Raw genomic sequence first — 17,883 nt, forward strand, 5'->3', positions numbered from 1 at the left:
ATGCAGGGACTTGGAAAACAGACTCAGCTCCTTTACATCCTAAATCCCTGGAGTATACATTGCAAACATCCATTTCAACATCACTGGAATTTATGGAAGTATGAAAGTAGTAAATGTTTCTCTATTGTTTTTCAAAAAATCATTTTCAGTTATTTGAAGTGGCCTCTCTAAAACTGCTTGTTTTTTGTGGTAATTCCATTTCTGTTGTGATACTAACTTTAGGAGCGAGAATTGGTAATGTATAGCTTGAGAGTAACTATTCCACACGTACAGGGCAAGATGAGGAAGCAGGTCTCCATGAACTACTGTACCACAGCCATGATTGAATAGATTGAACCAGTGCTCTTAGCTTCATTCTACATGATACACTGGTTTATCCGGTAAACTGAGCTGGAGTGGGGAAAGCAGCCAGGCTTCCTGCTCTTGATCACCATCCAGTGACTTCTACAGGAAGTGCACCAGGTGAGAATGGTCAGGTTTAATTTGTGATGGCCCCTAAACCATCAGTCTAGGATTCCTGAAGAGGGACTCATGCCCGAAACGTCGATTCTCCTGCTCCTTGGATGCTGCCTGACCTGCTGCGCTTTTCCAGCAACACATTTTCAGCCTAGACCCTCAGTGCTCAGAAAGTGGGAACTTCGAGTTTCAGCACTTCCAGGGCTGAGGGAAACACAAAGGAAATCGAGGTGTTCCGGATTTTAAAGTTGTATCGCTCTTCCATTTGCAAATATGTAATGCAGGAATGACCACTTGGATCCAGAAATAGAAAACCACATGGCAGTGATAATTCGTAAAGACAGTTTAATGTTAAATAAGCTTATACAAGTTGAAACTGGTATCAATGTAACATCCCTGAGTCCAGCATTACTCATTTCCCAGTGGTCACATTCCGACAGCAAAACAAAACTGCCTGTAATTCATTACAGAATTAATAATCTCACAAAGGCACATAAATCTCACAAGGATATAACAAAAATATTTGATATGAGAAATGAAAATGTTATTTGGTGCAGAAGTGGGTGTTTCTTTGAATTAAGAGTTAAGATATTTTTTAGATTTTAGAAAGTAACAGTGAATATCTAAACTGGGCGTACTATGCACCAGTGCTCACAACTGGATTATCTTCTTGGTTTGAGAATAAGGCAAATGTCATCCCTCTGACCTGTCACAATCCCAGAGACAGAGGCTTGTTCCCTCCATTTCTGTTAGTGAGAAAATAGACAGGAGTGGAGGTAAAGAGAGAAGGCAGGGATGGGGGAGGGAGAGAGAGCACGAAAGTGAGGAGAAAAGGGAAAAACGGGAGAAAGATAGATGAAAATGAAAGAAAGGAGATGAGAGAATGGAAAAAGAGAAGTAGAGAAGGAAAAATGTGAAGTGGAGAAAAGGAATCGAAATTGTGAAATATTATTCTAAGAGGAAGAAGAGAACGAACAAATTACTGATGGTCCAGTGTAGGGAAGTATTCCTTTTAATTCACACATGACATTACTCAGCCCTGCCTTTAGTAATCGTACCTGTCCACTTCTCTCCCTCAGAACTTCCAAATGAATTGGATGCTAAAGCCATTCCATATTAAATTCTACAGGTCCTTTCAAACACTTCCAATGTGCCACTGCACGATACACTCATCATGTATGTAGCTTGCCTTTTTCCTGATACTTTAATTTTTTACAGTTTTGACTCAATCAGAATCTATTTGATTGAATCTGTTTTTCTGGCAGAAATGTCACATCTCGGAAATCCTGTGACAGCCTGTGAACTAAATGCCTCGAGGTGATAGATTGGCCCATGCTGCCATCTGCTGGAATAAAGAGTGACAGCCAAGGACCAGGAGCCATGTTACTCACTGCATTGAGCCTGGGTTAGTGACTAGAGTGTAACAGGTGCATCTTATCAGCGACAACTGCCAAAACCACATGTAGCTTATGTGTGGGGGAGTAAATCTCCAAGAACAAGCCTCAATCTGCTTTGATTTCTCTAGCTCCATTTGGAGCCAGTCATCTTTCTTCCAGACAGAATTATATGTTGGAGATCTGACATCAGAAAGAAGATCATTGCTGCAAGGGACCCCACCATTATATCGTGTAGTGCTCCCCACTTTGAGTATTGGGGCAGATTTACTTCCAATGCCACACATTTCTAAAGTGACAAAACCCATAGAGTTCATTTATCAAACAAAATTCTTTTTGATTCTAACGTATGCACTGAACTTGAAGGTTCAGTGTGAAATCAATCAATGTAAAGTCACCGAGAGAGAGTGTAATACTGAAGTGATATCTCGGAGTAATAAGCAGATGGCAGAAATCAGGACTGGACACCCTGGAGTAGCGAAGGTTAAGGCGTGATTTTTTTTCTTTGAAGTTTTCAAGACATTAATGGGAAGAGATGGATTAGATTCAGGGTGCACTATTTCTGTTGGTATCTAGGGCTAAAGGGGAAACAATCTTTCAGGAGTAATTGGGAACACCACACAAAAGGTGGAACTCTTTTCCACAGACATCAAGTGGTGCTAGATCAGTTGTAAATTTTGAATCTGAGATTGATGGATTTTTGTTATCCAGAGGTATCAAAATCCCTCAGACTTGCCAAATTATGGGTCACAGATGGTCTCTCGGGGATTACACAAAGTCTGAGGAATTAAAATGGGGTCACACTGGGTAAAGGAAAGGAAGCATTCAGGGATGTTACTTACACACCTTCAGTGTGGGTAGGACTTGAACTTGGGCCTTTGGTGTCAGAGACAGGAACACAACCACTGTTCCACAAGACCCTCAGTGACAGTCCAACTTTAGCAAGACCAGCTGTTTATTCATTAAGTGAATTTAGTTCATCCTCAGCTACTATGTTGGGATTTGAACTAATGCTTCTGAATATTAGGGCAGACAGCTGATACTCACCCCTGTAACATCACCACAATGCCAATGTCCCTATAACATCACCACGATGCCAACACCCCTGTAACAGCACCACGAAACCAATGCCCCTGAAACATCACCACGATGCCAATGCCCCTGTAACATCACCACGAAGCCAACACCCCTGTAACATCACATGAATAGGAAAGGTTTGGAGGAATATCGGCCAGGAGCAGACAGGTGGGACTAATTTAGTTTGGGAATATGTTCAGCATGGACTGGTTGGATCGAAGGGTCTGTTTACATGCTGTATGACTCTATGACTCTAACCACAATGCTAACGCCTGTCCTGTAACATTAGCACAATGCCAACACCCCTGTAATATTACCACAATGCCAACACCCCTGTAATACCACCACAATGCCAACAGCACTCCCAATTAAAACAGAAAACCCTCAAAAGGTTGGTCAAAATCTGGAGCAAAAGAAACAGGTTTTCATTATGTTCACAGGAGACTGATGGTGAGTAATCAGTTTCCCCACAAAACAAACACTGCACTTCAGAAGGAATTTCACTGTGTGGAACATTTTGAAGTGCTCCCATTTAAAACAGTTGTATAAATAACTGGCATTCTCGACATTATGGAGTTGTGCTGTGGCCTGGTGTTGGATATCTCTTTGCATAATGGATACAGTGAGAATGTAGATCTGACTGACATTGTCAACCTGGGAAAGGCCAGACTCCTGCTGTACCTGGAAACATGGAGCTCAAACATGGGACAACTCAGGCCGACCTGTGATCGTTAAAACCCAGCGTAAACACATCTTAAAATAGGTTTCATTTTCACCTTATTTCAGGTTTACAGTCAAGCAGACAGAAAAATACAGGAGAAAGCTATTAGGTCCATGCTGCTGTCCCGTTAGGACTCTACCACACTCACCAGTGCCTGAAACGCTAATTCCTAGAAAAGTTAAGGGAAGACAAAATTTGATGCATGCAATTCTTTATCTCACCAGATACAGCTCCGTGCTGCTCTCAGCAATCAGCTTATAAACATTTGTCAGGCAAAGATAAAAACAGGGGGAGTGAGAACTCATGGAAGACATTTTTCAGGCAGATTATTTAATTAGACAATGTCAAAGACATTCCAGTCCCTTTTCCCTACTACACAGAAACTGCAAAGGCACTGAAACTAATTTGAAGAGCATTTTTTTGACTTCTCCGTCGTGACTGGATTGTCTGCTAAAGCAGTTTGCACAGCACGCCTGCTCCTTTCCACTTTTCACGAAGGGAACTTTCATTTCCTGCCAGAAAAAAAGCAATCCTTTTCAGTTCTAAAGAAGGAGAGGACCTGCTGTGTTTGTCCAGTACTCCTGCCCTACTGCTCTGTGCTTTAAACAGGTCTCATAACGGTTGCTGCAATCTGTGATAGATGTCACAAGCAACTAGCTTTTATTGAGTCTCTTGTGGGCTTTATTAACCAAGTGTTGCTTTTTACTCTTTCATAGAAGGTGGGCATTGCAGGCAAAGTCAGCAATTTTTACCCATGCCTTGAGAAAGAGGTATTGAGCCAACTTATTGAACCGCTGCAGTCTGTCTGTTGTAAATATACCCACAGTGTTATTGGGAAGGCAGTTCCAGGGCATTTGACCCATTGACAGAGAAGGAACATCAATATAGTTCCAAGTCAGAAAGGCGTGTGGCTTAGAGGAATCTTGCAGATAGTAAGTTTTCCCATTCATTCACTGCCCTGCTCTTCTGGAGCAGAGATCTGAGGCTTGGAAGATGGTATCAAAGGAACCTTGGTGAGTTGCTGCAATACACCTTGCCCAGAGTACACACTGCTGTCATTGTGCGTCTGTGGAGGAAAGGGGAAATGATAAAGATGTTGGGTGGATGGCGGTGATGGGAGCATGTTGTGGTCAATAAAGCAGTTTCATCCTGGGTGATGTCAGCTTCTCTCTAGTTGGAAATTATCATTCCTGGTTGTTGTGCAGCATGATTATTATTTGCTAGTCCTTGTTGTCCATTTTCTTTCATTCTCCAGTCTCTGAGGAGTTGCGAATGTTGCTGAACATGGACAATTGCACATGAACATCTCCACTGCTGACGTCCCATAGGAAAGAAGATTGTTCATGAAATATCTGAAGACAGTTAGGTGAGGACATTACCCTGACGAACCCCACAATAATATCCTGAAACTGAGCTCCCAACAAACATGACCACCTTCTTTAGTGCTGTGAATGCCTCCAATGACTGGAGAGTTTTCCCTTGATTTCCAATGACTTCAATTTTCTCAGGGCTCATTGATGGTCATATCTTCATATCCAGGGCGATTTCTTCATATCCAGGGCGATCACTTTCAATTCTCCTTTTGAGTTCATCTCTCCAGGGTTCAGGACAGAAATCACAGGCCTTTGTGTGGCTCCAGCTTAACACCCAGTTCCAGACCTGCGCATAGTGCTCCCACCCTAACTCAAGCAAACTAAGGTACAGGACCCTGCTAGACCCCTGGCCTGGACCCTGGTTTTACTCACTTTCATCAGGTGAGAAAAGATAGATGGCCTTGGAATGTGAACAGCAGAAAGCCAGAATGTGTAGAAATCCAGGACATGCACATAGATAATTAAAACGTCCTGGACAGCTACAAAAGATCAAAAAGCTGGTTTTTGGGGCTAAAAGGCTGAAAAACAATGGGTTGGACATTATGCTGCAGCTGCTCAAAGCTTGGCCAAAACACATCCAAAGTATTGTGATCAGTCTGGGAGCCACAACCTGGAAAAGGGGATGTACTGACCTTGAAAAATGTGCAGCGCAAGATTAATAGGACTACAAGACACAGGAGTAAAATTAGGCCATTCAGCCCACCATGTCTGCTCCACCATTCAATCAGATCATGGCTGATTCCCTCATGGATTAAAAAGCTGCCTAGATAAATGAAATAAATCCTGACTCCAATGGTAAAATTATGAGGATGGAATACACAAATTGGGATGGTTGTATCCCTGGAATTTTGAAGATCAAAGGATACAAAGGTTATAAGTTTGCTCGCTGAGCTGGCAGGTTTGTTCTCAGACGTTTCATCATCATCAGTGAGCCTCCGGTGAAACACTGGTGTTCTGTCCTCTTTCTACGTGTGTCTTGATCTGTTATGGTCGGTGATATCATTTCCAGTTCTTTTTCTCCGAGGTTGGTAAATGGGGTCCGAATCAATGCGTTTATTGATGGAGTTCTGGTTTGAATGCCAGCCTTCTAGGAATTCCCATGCGTGTCTCTGTTTAGCCTGGGTGTGTTGTCCCAGTAGAAATGGTGTCCTCCTTTGTCTGTATGTAAGGATACTAGTGAGAGTGGGTCATGTCTTTTGGTGGCTAGTTGGTGTTCATGTATCCTGGTGGCTAGTTTTCTGTCTGTCTATTCGATGTAGTGTTTGTTGCAGTCCTTGCAGGGTATTTTGTAAATGACATTCATTTTGGTACAGGGTCCTTGAGGTTCGTCAGTAGCTGTTTCAGTGTGTTAGTAGGTTTATGGGCTACCATGATGCCAAGGGGTTGGAGTAGTCTGGTAGTCATCTCAGAGAGGTCCTTGATATATGATGGATAGAGTCTCTGGGCGTGTTGTGCCTACTTGTTTGGGTTTGTTGTTTAAGAATCGGCGGACTGTGTTTATCGGATACCTGTTGTTCTTGAATACGCTGTATAGGTATTTTTCTTCTGCTACTCGTAGTTCCTAGAAGGGTAAAGAGGTGGCAAAAGGGAGTAAATGTTTCCTATGATGAGGTAATGATGGCCCAACGGATCACTGACCCTTCTGAAGCTCATGGAGTTTTCAAAGTTTAATATTCCAAACGTCAAACAGTTCAATAGTGGTAATCAGTAGAAACAGATTATGACAAATATAATCATTAAACATTTTACAAAGAAAAACGACTTCTTCCACACTGTCCATTTGTAAAGTTAAATTGCCAGTTTAATCCCAGGATGTGAAAGCTTCTAGGAACGTTAATTGAGAAGAACATCATTCACCATTTGGGCAATGCCGAATTAACTGAGGAAAGCCAGTATGTATTTATGAAGAGTAAATTATGGTTAGCTAACTTGCTTGAATGTTTTGATGAGGGTAATGCAATTGATGTACATTGGCTGCCAAAAGGCATTTGATAAACTGCCACTCAACAGAACGGAGCGCAAAATTCAAGCTCATGTAATAAAAGGGGCAATAACAACATGCATGCCAATGTACCTGAGTGTCAGGAAACAGAGAGTCGTGGCTAATAACTGTTTTACTGGCTGGGAAAAGCCCAGCTCTCCTGAAATAGATTAATGATCTAGACTGGTGAACGAGGTGTACTTTCAAAAATGTACATGATACAAACTTGGAAATGTTGCGAATTGTGAGGAGGAATGTGTGAAATTTCAAAAGGACATAGACAGGAGGTGAAATGGTCAGATAAGTGTCTGATGAAATATAAAACAGTGAAATGTGAAGAGATTCACTTTCAGAACATCAGAGCAGAAGTTGGCCATTACATTTCTCAAGTTTGCTCCACCAATCTGTAGAATCATGGCTGGTGTGAATTTGCATAAACCCAACATTGCTGCTTGGTCCCTATAACACTAGGCTCCCCCAATTATCAATCAAACTTCTGTCTAACTCGGCCTTGGACATATTAAAGGACACAGCCTCCACAATTCACTGAAATGAGAATTCCAAACACAAATTATCCTCGGGAGAAGAAATTCCTCCTCTTCTCCCTCTTACATGGGAGATTTCTTATATTTAAACTGAGCTCCTTAAATCTAAATCCCCCCACCAGAGAAAACATAATTTTAGCATTCCCCCTCCCTTTGAAGTCTCCTCAGAATCTTTTTTGTTTTAATTTTGGCTGGATTGAATGGAGAGAAGGGCAATATAAACTAAAGGGTACAATTCAAAAGGAACAGAGAGATCAGATGAATATCTTCACAAATCTTTAAAGGTGACAGGACAGGTTAAGATAAGATTAAAATATAGGCATCTTGAGCTTTGTCAACAGGAACATAAAAACAAGGAAGTCTTGTTAAATCTGTATCAAATGCTGGTTCAGACATATCTGGAGCATGCATTCAATTCTAGGCTGTACTTTAGATGGTGTGTAAAGAAGATTCATGAGAATGGTCCAGAAAGTTCAGATGCATTTATAGATTGAAGAATTGGGACTATTCTCCCAGAAGTAAAAAAAAAGGAGATTTAACGTAAGTGTCTGGACAGAGTAGGTAGGGAGAAACTGTTCCCATTGGTGGGCGGATTTAAGAGAATCAGAAGGCACAGAGGCAAAGGTAATTGAGAAAAGAAACAAGGCTGGTGTGAGGTGAAACCTTTTCACGCAGCAAGTAGCTAGGAACCAGAATGCACTGTCTGAGAGTATAGAGGAGGCAGGTTCAATTGAAGCATTTAAGAGGGAATTGGATCAATAGTTGAAGACCAACAAGAACATGCAGGGCTATGGGGAGATGAGTGGCACTTGGTGAATAGATATTTTCTAGTGTCAGAACAGACAATGGGCTGAATGCTGTAACTATCCCACAATCCCATGTTGTGACTTGCCCTCTGGATATAGATGAGGGTCCAGAGGGGATGGGATACCAGAAGTTAAGATTGCCACACACACACACTATGGAGTGGGTAGGGAGGCATCCAGTCAGATGTGGGAGGTGGGGAGACAGAGACATCAGAGAGCTGATACTGGGGGTGGGGAAGATGGCAGGCCTCAGGGGAAAGTCAGTAGAAAGGTATGCGCTTGTAAGAGGTTCCCAAAGTAGACCCCAGGATGTAGGAACTAGTGATTAAAAAAAAGGTGCTCGCTCCCATCCAGATCTGCCAACTCAATTCAATCTCTGGGTTTCTCAAAGCTCGGAAGAGATCAGATTTAGTGGAAATCTCAGTGTGACCCTCAAACATCCTATCAAAGTTAGTCACTCTCATTTCATCTCTTTTGAACGTCTTGGACAAAGCTCTAAGACACTTAGTGGTCCTGGTGTACCCTAACCAGGCTTCAGTGTACAGGCTGTGGCAAAGTGTCATTTAGAGTCAAAGTCAGAGGTTTACAGCATAGAAAAGAAACAAAGCCCTCTGGCCCACTGAGTCTGCACTGGTCAATAAACAGCCACCCTATTGCAATCCCATTTCCCAACACTTGGACCATAGCCTTGTATGCCTTGGCATCACAAGTGCACATCTAAATACTCCTTAAAATGTTAAATAAGGGTTTCTCCTTCTACCACCTTTACAGGCAGAGAGTTCCAGGTCCAGATTCCCATCCTCTCAGGGTGAAAAACATTCTTCTCGCATCTTTTCAAAACCTCCTGCCCCTTGCCTTAAATCCAATTCCACTGGTTAATAATTCCTCAAAACGTTTCCTTTCAGTCCACTTTATCAATGCCCCTCATAATTTTATACATCTCAAACATATCCCCCACCTCAGTGTCCTCCAAGGAAAACAGTCCCAGTCTGTCCAATCTTTCTTCATAACTAAAACTTTCAGAGCAATTTTTCAGACTATGACTGGGCAATACTCAGCATTGTTACTTTGCTGGGTGATACTGGGAACTGATCCATCACTGAGTGATATTTGGCACTATTCAATTGTGTGATACGCCAACTGCTCCCTTACTGTGTATAAGTCAACACAGTTCCATGACAGTGTGAAACTTGGCATTATCTCATTATTTGTGATACTCGGCTCTGTTCCAATATTTTGTGAGGTTTCATGCTGTTGGCCAATGAACAAAATAATTATTTAACTGATTGCTTAAAAGGACAAAGAGGACTTATGGTAGTTGCAGCTTTATAAACAGATTATAACCCTGGTTCTATCATGGGCAAATGATCAGTCTTACATCACCAAACTTGTTGAATCTAGCCTCAGGGATTATGGGGCAAGGATAGACAAAAATTAAAATAGACAAAATTAATTTGTAACTTCTCAGTAATTGTATTGGAGCGGTTAGTTTATGTGCCACATGTGAGCTTTTTAAAAATATATATGACCATTAAAGTTCACTTCATCATTATATACCAATTGATTCATAACTCTGATTTAAGTTGCTGTCAAGAAAAAATGCCACATTTGTGGAAAGATGTAACTTAAAGTAATCAATACCAGATTAAAAGCATCTTGAAATGCAATGTATTGGTTACTGAAAAAGATCTGGTACTTTAGCAAAGAAAAACATCAAACGTTCAAAAGAAATCCAATATTCTCCAGTAAAGATAGACAGTGATGGTCTTTGATAACCTCCTCATAAATTACATTGAAATTGTGCGGGAGTTGTTACAGAAACATCTGGACATTGTGTATAAAGATCTCCATTGACAAAATCCAGAGAGACCCTTTCAACCAGTCACAACAAAAATTCATTAGCTTGGAGCTCACAAATGCTTTGAACGCTTATATTCTTTTACCCCATGAAGAACTTCTTGGGATTTTTTTGTTCATACTAAAATTTAAATCTTTCGTAAAAAGATCAGACATTCCTTATCTAGGTTCAAAGTTATGCTTACAGCTTTCAAAATGTTCTTATATTCACAAAGTATACACTTCATTGCAAGACAATTAACAATATTATTATGGAAGAAAGCATTACTATCACAACTTAAGATAATTCTACCCTTACCCTTCAGGCCTAAATATCCAAAACTTTATATCAGCACCAACAAACAGCTGCAAAAATATTGAATGTGACTGCAGATTTATCTTAAGTTAAATTAGTTAAGGAAAGAAATGCAAAGACTGGTTATATATTCGCACTCAGAATTGCTTTGTTTGGATTCTAAAATTACAGTAATTACATCATACTAACTGGGGAATACTGTTTGCCAGGTTTGGCAACCTTACCCCAACGGTAATGTACCCAACCAGTGCAAACCTGGTTGAATCCAGATAGCTCATATTACTGTTTATATTACTGATTGATCATTACATAGAAGTTATATCAACTGCAACAAGAGTTGTTTCTTGCCCTCTTAAGGACAATCATGATTTCTATCAAAACTATTTTATGGTTAATGGAATGATGTTAACAAAAATAAAGGACAAATTCCAGAATATAATGCAAGGGAGGAGAAATAGTACATATGCCACTAGAAAGATTTTCATATTGCACAAGTTCACACTGGGGATTGTAGAGAGTGCATTTCTGCCATTGCCAGACATTTCAGATCTGTGTTTTCCACAAAAGCGATGTTTTGTTGCAGTGGTGATCACTATTATGGAGTTTAAATTTCCATTCTAAAGCCACAGATATAATGACAGTATTTCTGCCCCTGCCAGTTTTGCCTCCAGGTTTGGGATTTTATTGATTGTGAGACCATTGAAGAGTGAGACCATTCTTGCTGACTTTTACAGTTATGTCAGAAGTGAGTGGGAGCTTTAATATTGCAATGGGATTCTGTACTTCCACATGGCATGCTTCCCACATTGGAAATGTATCCTTTATCAATTCTGGTCTAAGGCGTTTGGTAAAAATAGAGAACCATATTTATAAATGCACTGGCCTTTATAAACAATTTTCTTTGTTAAGCCTTTCAAATAGCTAAAGGAAATGAAAATGCTGTTTATAGCCAAAAAGGATGAAATGATGGATTCCACATTTTGATTACTTTAATTGTAATAAAGCATCAAAAGCACTGACTAAATATTATCCTTATGGACATTGTATACTTTAACCCAGAGTATAGGCCCTATTTTACTTATAGCACAAGTGGGGGTAAAAAAAACCATGTACATTTTATACCCCCTAATGAAGGTGCCCGAAACATTGGGTCATTTGCTCCTCAGATGCTGCCTGACCTGCTATGCTTTTTCCAATGCTACATTGTTTTAAAACGACCAATCAATTCTCCTGGAACCAGTCCATGGTGATTTCTTGGCTCCCAAGGATTTACTTGTTCTTCCCCTGTGCTCAACCACATGCTACAACTAACGTCATGATTGGTGGAAACAGAAGGGTAAAGATCAGTGTGGGTATCTGAAGAGAAGTCATATCAGACTCAAAATGTGGTTCTCTCTCCACAAATGCTATCAGACCTGCCGAGTCTCTCTAGCATTTTCTTATTTCGGAATTCCAGATACTGCAGTGTTCTGCTTTTATTATTTCTATTACTTTTTTACCAACATTATTTTGGATTGTGCCATCCATTGCTGCATCTCCAGTCCCCAGATAAAATAATCTGGGCCTTACAGAACAAAAACCAATATTCTGTAAGTTTATCATGTCATTCAAACAAATCTCATGTTTTTAAAGCCAGTATAGGTCATCGCCTTCTGAGGAGGAAACAAATTTGTACCGGTTAGTTCCAGGTTTCTGAGAAACCAAGACATGGACTTCAATTGGTGCCTTCTCTGGAGCCCATAAAATCAGTCAATTCTCATAATAGTTTTGTTCTCTTTATCCACAAGAGATCTTTTTATTTGTTCCCAATCTAGAAGTAGGCATTGAACTAAAAAAGACACCATGATGAGACAGTTGCAGCCCAGTGCTGATTCCAGCTTATGCTATTGCTGGACAGGTCAGATTCCAGATATATATCTTTGGTTTTAACATGGTGATCTTTCACAAACACTCAATGCTGCAGATATTTTTTTTTTTTAAAAAAACAGTAAAACAAGTTATGCAAAAAATAAAACAGAATAACTCAAACCATTTACATATAACACAAACTGAAAGATTGAAATACTTGATAAGCTACAATCCCATTAATCCCAGCAGCACTTCTTTAACAGTACTTAAAATAACCTGAGAGAATCACACCAGGACATGACTTAGAGACAGCAACAAATCCCAGTTTGGAGATTATAATTTGAGTCTTCATACAACTAAGTAGATTTTCTTAGCTTCATAGAACCCTACAGCGGTTTAATCAATCCATTCTGGTCTGGAACTTTAAAGCTAAATTCCTTACACGGAGGTAATCTATTTCTTAACAATTCTAACCATCCCCCTATTTTAAAAGGAACAATTTCATATACCTAGCTTCATCCTAGACTTCTCAAAAACTAGCCAAACTGTAACTAAAAAGAGTTTTCTTCAAGCTTTAGTTATTTGCTGTGAGCCAAAAAAAATTATTCTGGAACCTTCTACCTGAAGCTCAATATATATTTTTAAAATTAGTTTCCTCATAAACTCTCCCAATTAAAAACAAAACCCATTATTCACCTCAAAGTCTGTCTCTCTCATACAATCTTTTAAATCACCATGGCTACAGTTAAGCCCTTTGATAAACAGGCCAAACCCCATTCCATCAGTTCCAAATTCAAACTCCTAAATGATATTAAAACATGCATCAATCACACATCATACAACACAACAGGGCACCCAGGACCCAAAAACAAATATCCAAATGATGGTCAACTAAATGAGCGCTGGTCCCCCTCAAATGATACATTCCAAACTCCTTCACACACAACCACATTTTTACAACATAGAGCCAAAAAATATAAACATTTATGACTTGAGCACCATTCTATCACTCCAATTACATGTTAATAAAATACCTTATACCATTCTTGTACCAAGCCATCACTACCAACTACACTTAAAGCTTCACACTGAAACCAAGAAGGTCACAATGTAAAACACCATCCAATAATGACATTTCATTAAAAAGAAATTCTCACCTAAACTGTAAATGTTCAGTGATGTACTTATGAAAATGCAACTGTTACAATTAATCTGGATGGGCTTTTTCTTTCACAAGCACAAAACCCAAACCCAAAAGGGGAACAAGACATCAAAGGTGCTTATAACATAGGGCGATAGAGTTGTGCAGCGTCAATATAGATTGATATCCTTTTATTTAATGGAACTGAGAGCGCAAAGAGGTTTAGAACATATGTATATTCTTGTACACACAGAAAACAGATGTGCTTGCTGTTCATTTGGCGAGGTTCACAAATTGCCCATCTCTAAACTATCTACATGACAGTCACTTATTAATCACTTGGCTGTAGGACTGGAGTGACATGTAGGCCAGATCAGGTAAGGACAGATTTTCTTCCCAAAAGAACAGTGAACCAGTTTTTTTCAAAATGACAAACAGTAGTTAAATGATTGCCTTTTTATTCCAGATTTTTACTAAATTTAAATTTCACCATCTGCCATGGTGGGATTTGAACCCTTATCCCCAGAATATTAATAGCCCTCATCCCTGGAGCCTCTGAATTACAAGTATACCACTGCCCCTCCCAAAAATGTGAATTGGCTTTTTATGCCATTGTGAAAGGTTTCCAAACATCCACTCTTTAATAGTTGCATTCTCTAAGTAAAGTGATTATTAAAACTAATTTGCTGTATACATATAAATTTGGTGTATAGTCTTATATGCATCTCCAGCCCTACCACCTTGTATTCATCATTTTATCCATTTTTAATTAAAGGTTATGAATTTTAAGGTTCATGCCAGATTCCATTAAAATTATTTTAAAATAGATGACAATAAGTGGCTGGTTAATTATGATTGTATTTTATTCCTTATCTGCAGTTTGAGAAAATACTTTTAAACAGATCTACAATTTACACTAATCACAAAGTTTAGAATTACTTACAAAATCAAAACTTTATTATTCAACACAATGTTGAAACACATAATTGAAACACAAGCATTGTGCAATTTAAATCCCACTCGTATGTAAACAAGTTATGGGGTTTATAACATATTTCAGCAAAAAATAAACTTCTTGCAAAAACTCAGCGCCAGAAAGATTCTGGGTTCCTGATTTTTAATTACTAAGATCAGCTGATGATTTGCCCATCTTCTCCATAATCTTGATTCTGGAATTTTAGCACAAGCAAACAGGGAAGATCGCTGCAACAGTCTAACCATCTCCCAGGAACATTTATTTTGCAGACTTACTGATACAAGATTTGCTCTGGAATAAGACAGCCAGCACACATCAATGGCTGTCAGACCCTCAACACTAACACACACCTGAAATTAAAAGAAATTATTATTGTGATGATTTGTCCTCCTTTCCTCTGGATTAAATGTGAGAATTGACGAGCCTCAATTTCCTATCTGGTTGCAAATTATTTTGAAAAGATTGGTTACACTCCGGTTTGCAAAGAGGAGGACAAATTGCTTTATAGGTATGCAGATCATCTGCTGCCACTTGAAGCTAAAAGCATGTCCAGAACTCTCCAGGGAGAATATTATGCTGGTTATATATCTGCAGCACCTTGTGTGCCCTCTGTCATATCTGGCTCCACCAGCCTGTAGAGGAGTTTCTTTTCAAAAGCAGCTAGGACTTGCTTCCAGACTGTGAGAGGGGGTCAGGAAGTTGCATTTGTGCGCCATCTGGTATTTATATTAATTCAATACCAACTCCTTAAAATATATATTGAAGCATAGGAGAGGAAAGAATAGAAACGATGCACAAATGCTCCTGGTCAAACAAGCACATCCAAGGATCAGTATAGGATTTAACATGTAACTCATGTTCAATCACTCCCAAGAATTGTAATGTTGATTAAGAGGGTAACAAACTCCTCCAATGTGTTTGTGCCCCACATTTTCAATTGTCTTTACACATTTATTAATTTTTAAGCCAAAGAAGAAGCCCACAAAGTGAAAGGAGGAGCAGCTTATTACATTGTAAATCCTGGAGAGCAATCTTATATTATTGCACACCTCTTTCTGGGCTCATGGAAAAGGTTTTATTTTCAATTTCTTTTAATAAATTAAAATTAATAAATTTCTGCACAAAATGGTGAAATTACAGATTTTGCAGTCACTCAAAAGTGCCTGCTGATACATTAATATATATTAATCGTTTAAATGTCTGCCATTACTGGATAATCATAGTGGTTTATCCTATAGCAATTTCTTAAATGTGGGATGGTGTAGCCCTGGTGAATTTGACATGTTTAAATCCTATTCAACTTCCCCTAAAGAGCCCAAATGTCTTCCTTTCATTACTAATATTAGAGAAGCCAGCATAAAAGCCCTATACTACATATGGCAGCAACCGATAAGTTATTTTCCAACTGTTCCATTTCTCACTTACCAGAGGGTGGGCAAGAGAATAGTGGTAACAATCACCAGAATAGTAATCCAGAGATTCGAACTATTCTCCACAGACATTAAAACAAATCCCATCAAATGGCAGGAATTTAAATTCGATTAGTAGATCTACATAGGTAGGCCCACAATACCATCAGGGAGGATATTCCAGGATTTGATCCCAACCATAGTGAAGGAACAGCTATAAATTTCCAAATCAAGGTGGTGAGCAGCTTGGAGGGGAACTTGCAGGTAGTGGCATTGCCACGTATCTGCTGCCCCTATCCTTCTAGATGATAGCAATTGTGGACTTAGAAATTGCTGTCTATGGGTCTTGGTGAATTTCTTCAGTGCATTTGTAGATAGTACACTCTGCTACTGAGTGTCAGTGGTAGAAGGAGAGGATGTTTGTTGACATGGTGCCAGTCAAGCAGGTTTTGCCCTGAATGATGTCAAGCTTTGAGTGTTGTTGAAGCTGCACTAAGTGGAGGGTATTTCATTACACTCCCAACTTGTGCCTTATAGATGGTGGATAGGTTTTGGGGAGTCACTTACTGCAGTGTCCCTAACCTTTAACCCGCCACTGTATTTGTATAGTTAACCTAGTTCAGTTTGTGGTCAATGATAAACCCAGAAAATGGATCAAGGAGAATTCAGAGATGGTAACACCATTAAATGTATAGAGGTTGTGGTTAGATTCTCTCTCATTAGAGCTGGTCATTGCCAAGCCTTTGTGTTACTTGCCAAACTGTCAGCCCAAGCCTGGATATTGTCCAGATCTTGCTGCACCATTCCCCTCTCCATCATATCCTGGGGGTGATCATTAATCAGAAACTTGACTGAATCATTTATTTAAATTATGTGGCTGCATGAGCAAGTCAGAAGCTGGCAATTCTGTAGCAATTAACTCATCCCCCAAATCCTGCAAGGCTGTCCATCATGTACAAGACATGAATCAGGAATGTGATGGTTTACTCTAAATATACCTGAATGACTGCAGCTCCAACACTACTCAGGAAACTTGGCACCATTCAGGTGATGGGCACTCCATTTATCATAAAATTCACTCCTTCTATCATTGCTACACACTGGCTGCAGTATGCATCATTTACAAGATTAACTGCAGAAACTCTCCTAAGCTCCTATGACAACGTCTTCCAATAAAATAAAATCTTTACCACCTAGAAAGACAAGGCAAATGGGAACACCACTCAAAACCATCATGCTGACCTGGAACTTTATCACCATTGCATCAGTGTTGCTGGGTCAAACTCCTGCCGCTCACCAGTCAACAGTTCTTTACGAAGTAGTTTAGGAAGCAGCACCTTTTTAAAAAAGGTTAATTAGACACTGGTAATAAATGATGATCTTACTAGTGACAACCACATCCCATACATTTTAAAAAGCCTTCCTCAAATTGTTACAGAACTATCCACAGAAGGTATCTGTTGACTGAGATGGTCACTTAAGATCTGGTTAGTACACTCCCACACTCCAGCATTAATATCACTCATTCTAACCAATGATTTATTTTCAGAATAGATAGTCAATCTTCATCATTCTCTAAATGCATTAGACATACTATAAATTTAATGATCAAGAATGAACTACATTCAATAATTAGATAAATTGTGAAACACGGCAGGAAATCTTACCAAGTTCTTCATTCGTTTATAAATACTGCATCAGAATGACAAAGCAATGCTAAAGAAAATGGAACTTGGTTATGCTTTGATGTTTATAGAGAAATGTAATTTGCTCGCATTACAATTCTAAGTGCTATAAAAAAAAGTATATACTTAAAGTTTTAGGTCCCCTACTAGTGCTTTATGCTATAAAACTACAAAATTATCCTGGAGCTAGTTGTTCGGGTCAAACATTCTCAATGTAACAGTGAATCAGAACAGTTGGCTTTAAAGCAACACTCCCCACTGACAAAGTAGAAGAAATAAAACAATAATAATGAGAAAAAAGTCTGCAAAAAATGTCTAG

Source organism: Chiloscyllium plagiosum, chromosome 36 (assembly GCF_004010195.1).
Source record: "Chiloscyllium plagiosum isolate BGI_BamShark_2017 chromosome 36, ASM401019v2, whole genome shotgun sequence".
NCBI lineage: Eukaryota > Metazoa > Chordata > Chondrichthyes > Orectolobiformes > Hemiscylliidae > Chiloscyllium > Chiloscyllium plagiosum.